The following is a 4,696-nucleotide window of genomic DNA, read 5'->3' on the forward strand; positions in this document are numbered from 1 at the left end:
GTTTTAATACATGTATTTTTATTTTCATAAAGACTTCTAATATATTCTAATTTCTCTTGAGACTTTTTTTAATCCAAGGATTATTTAGAAGTGTTTTGTTTGATTTTTGAAGTGTTTGGAGATCTTCAGGTATCTCTTTGTACTGACATCTAGTTTAACACCATTATGGTCAGAGAATGTACTGGATTTCAACTCTTTTCAATGTCTTAAGATTTGTTTTTGATTCAGGATATGGTCTATCTTGATTACTGTGAACTCAAATACAACATGCATTTTCTCATTCAGTAGAGTGCTCTACAATGCCTATTTAGATCCAGTTGGTGGATGTTGCTATTCAGTTCTGTATTCTCCCATATTTTTAGTCTATTAGTTCTATCAATTATTAAGGTGTTGAAGTCTACAATTATAATTGTGAATTTGTGCATTTCTATTTTCAGTTCTGTTTTTATTTCATGTATTTTGAAACTGTAGATATGTAATGTACATACATATCTAGGATTGTTAAGTCTGCTTGGTTAATTGAACTTTTTATTATTACAAAATATTCTTCTTTATACCTGGAAGCTTTCTTTGAAGTCTACTTTGTCTAAGATTAATATAGCCACTCAAACTCTCTTTTAATTGGTGTTTCCTTTGGATAGTTTTCTATTTTTTTTTTTTTACTTTTAACCTATCTATATCATAATATTTGAAGGGAGTTTCTTGTAGACAACATATAGTTGGGTCTTTTTTTAACTTTTTAAAATAATCTCTGTCTTTCAATTAATTTGTTTAGATCATTAACATTTAATGTAATCTAAACATTGATATGTTTGCATTTAGATCTATGAGTTTACTGTTTGTTTTCCATTTGTTTCCTGTGTTTTTCATCATTTTGCTTCCCTTCCCCTGACTTCTTGAGGGTTATCTGATCTTTTCTTACAATTCCATTTACCTATTGTGTTTTTACTATATCTTTTTGACTAGTGTTATTAGTGGTTGTTCTACAGATTACAATGTACATACTTAACTTTTCACATTCTATTTAGGATCAACATTTTGCCACTTCAAGTGGAGCATACAAGTCTTGTCACCATATGGACTCCTTTACCCTCTGCTTTTATGTTGTATTACACCTATATACATTGAAACCTCTATGAGACAATGTTATAATTTTTGCTTTTATAAAATATAATTTAAAGAACTCCAGAGGAGAAATGTCTATTATATTTACTCATATATTTACCATTTCTGATGCTCTTCCTTAACTACCAAGGTTCTGATTTTTTTCTGGTACCATTTCCTTTCTGTCTAAAGTACTTCCTTTAGCAATTCCTTTAAAGCAGATCTGGTGGCAAATATTCTTTTTGTTTCTTCCACCTGAAAATGCTTTATTTTACTTTTATTTTGAATAATATTTTCATCAAATGTAGAGTTCTGTATTGACAGTTGTTTTCTTTTGGCACTTGAAAAAATATGCTACTTCCTTCTGCTCTGCATAGTTTCTTATGAGAAATTCACTGTTATTATAATTGTTTTTCTACTATAGGTAAGGTGTCATTTCTCCCTGGTTGCCTTCAGGATTTTTTTCTTTGTCTTTAGTTTTCAGAAATTTAATTATAATGTGTCTCGGCATGGATTTTTAGGTTATCCTGTTTGAGGTTCACTTATCTTCTTGAATGTGTATATTACATCTTTTGTCAATTTGGGAAGTTTTCAGCTATTATTTATGTGGTAGACAGAATTTTATTGTGGCTCCCTAGATTCCCACTCCCTGGTATACACACATCTTCTTTTAGTTATTCAATCAAACATTCATCTAAGTGCTGCTATGAAGGGATTCTGAAGTGTAATTGAAGCCCAAATCAATTGACTTTAGGAAACGGAGGTTATCCTGGATGAGCCTGACATAATCAAGTGAACCCTTAGAAAGGAATTTGGCTCTTCCTGGAAATACTGGAAGCATGAATGTTATTCAACATAAGGGAGAGTCTCCCTTGATGACTTTGAAGATAAAGGGAGGAGGGTGAGGAATGCAGGCATTCTCTGGCAACTGAGAGCAGAGCCCAGCTCAGAGCCAGCAAGGAAATGGGACCTCAGTTCTACAGATGCAAGAACTGAATTACTTTACCACCATGTGAGCTTGGAGTTTCCAAGACCCTGAGTTTCCAATAAACATAGCCCTGATCTTGATTTCAGCTACATGAGACCCTGAACAGAGAATCCAGCAAAGCCATATCCAGATTTCTGACCCACAGAAAACAAAATAATAAATCGGTGTTGTTTTAAGCCACTAAGCTGTGGTAATTTGTTTTGCAGCATTAAAAATATTTCTCTAGCAGGGTGTGGTGGCTCACACCTGTAATCCTAGCATTTTGGGAGGCCAAGGCAGGTGGATCATGAGGCCATGAGTTTGAGACCAGCCTGGCCAATATGGTGAAACCCTGTCTCTACTAAAAACACAAAAATTAGCTGGGCATGGTGGCACACACCTGTAGTCCCAGCTGCTCCAGAGGCTGAGGCAGGAGAATCATTTGAACCTGGGAGGTGGAGGTTGCAGTGAGCCGAGACTGCCCCACTGCACTCCAGGCTGAGCAAGAGAGCAAGACTCCATCTCGGCCGGGTGCGGTGGCTTTTGTCTGTAATCCCAGCACTTTGGGAGGCTGAGGCAGGCAAATCACGAGGTCAGAAGATCAATACCATCCTAGACAACATGGTGAAACCCTCCTCTACTAAAAATACACACACACACAAAAATTAGCCGTGCATGGTGGCACGCGCCTGTAGTCCCAGCTACTCGGGAGGCCAAGGCAGAAGAATTGCTTGAACCTGGGAGGTAGAGGCTGCAGTGAGCTGAGATCGCACCATGGCACTCCAGCCTGGGTGACAGAGCAAGACTCTGTCTCAAAAAAAAAAAAAAAGACTCCATCTCAAGAAAAAAAGAAAATATATATACATATGTATATATATATTTCTCCATTTGCCTCATTCACTCTTTCTTCTCTCCTATTTGATTTCCATGACACAAATATTAGCCCTTCCGTAATGCCCCATAGGTTTGCAAGCCCTCCTGGGATCTCATCTCTGAAGTCAGAGAGGAAGGTAAACTCTTCAGAGAGCCCTGTGGGTTACTCCTGCTGCTGGCACCACAGCAGCCTTCGTGGACAGCTGGGGCTGCGGCACAGGGAACAGAAAAAGTGGAAACAATAAAAATAAGACCCCTGCTCTGTGTGAGTGTTAGGGGTCCCCTTTTCTGCTCTGTGAGCCAGGACTAGGGCTTCTCATGGGCTTCTCTCCATCTATCCTGTGTCCCTATTGAGTTTGAGGCTATGTTCAGTTAAAGCCAGGAGTATTGAAGGGGAAAAAGGTAAACTCACTACCAACTGGAGAGATTTGGGCTCTGGTCTCCTCCAATCTCCCTGCAATGACTTGCTTTTCAGAGTCCCTCAGCAGCTGCTCCGTGCCTCTGTACAGGTCAGTAGCCGCATCCCCTGTGAGGCTGGAATGGTGCAATTACTGCATCTCATCAGAGCCAAACCCAGATGCAGCTTTGAAAATTGAATTTTGGTGGTGGAATTAAATTATTTTCTCATTGACTTGCATTGAAACTGCCTTTATTTTAGTTCTGGTTGGCCAATAAATTGTAAGGGTCCAAAGGTTTTAGATTTGGTCTCCCTGCCTCTCAGGCTCCTTGTGAAGTGGTAAACAGGCATCTCGTGTTGGGAGAACAAGTGCTAAATGATAGCAAATGATGCATATTTTTGCAAAGCAATACTCCTTTTACTGTGAATAATCATGATCAGGTCTGTTTTATACATTTAGATATTTAAATAGGTCTGAGATAAATAAACTTCCTTTAGAATATAAAATCTTTCTGTCTGAGATAAACTCAATTTCATATAAATTGTTTAGTTTGCTCATGAATATCCTATTGGATAAGGTATTATCCCAATAGTCTATAACAAAGGTCAGCAAACTATACTGTGTGGGCCAAACGCAGCTGGCAGCTTGTTTTTATAAGTAAAACATTATTGGAACAAACATTCTTCTATTATCTGTTTCTGCTTTCAGCTACAACAGCAGTTGAAGAGTCATGGCAGAGCCTGGAATACTTCCTGTCTGGCCCTTCACAGGTAAAAATTTGCCAACTTCTGATCTATGGAATGTAAAAAAGGTAAACAAAATTCTCCTGCCTGGCAGGCATGTAACTACCTGACAGCCAGGCTCCACCTCCCCACCCACGCCCACGTCACCCATTCCCGGCCAACCTCCGCCCTCTTTCCTGCTGAGCACAGCCCCTCAGAACCCTTCTCAACACAGCACTGCAGGAAGCTCTGACCAAGTTATCTAAAATTAACATGATCAAAACTGTTTGTCCTGCCTACTCTAGGCTATGGTTGGAAGAAGAAATTTAGGTGACAAAAAGAAAAATCTAAAGTGATTTTGTTACCTAAAGGCAGTAGCAGATTGGTGTTTCAGAGGCCCTGAAACGTGTATAGCTCAGAAGTCTCTTCGTGAGAGAACAATTCCAAATTATGAATGTAAAATTACTACAGCCTGAGAAAAGACCTGTGCAAATAAGAAATGAGGAGGTTGAAACTGCCTTGGTTTCCTGGTAAATCTGCCTTGCAGAGGCTTTGAACTCTTCACAGGCCTGGCCCCACCCCAGAGCTGCTGAATGTGCCTCGGAGGTGGGGTATCCAGGCTTACGAGTTGC

This window comes from Gorilla gorilla, chromosome 5 (genome assembly GCF_029281585.2).
Source record: "Gorilla gorilla gorilla isolate KB3781 chromosome 5, NHGRI_mGorGor1-v2.1_pri, whole genome shotgun sequence".
Classification (NCBI taxonomy): domain Eukaryota; kingdom Metazoa; phylum Chordata; class Mammalia; order Primates; family Hominidae; genus Gorilla; species Gorilla gorilla.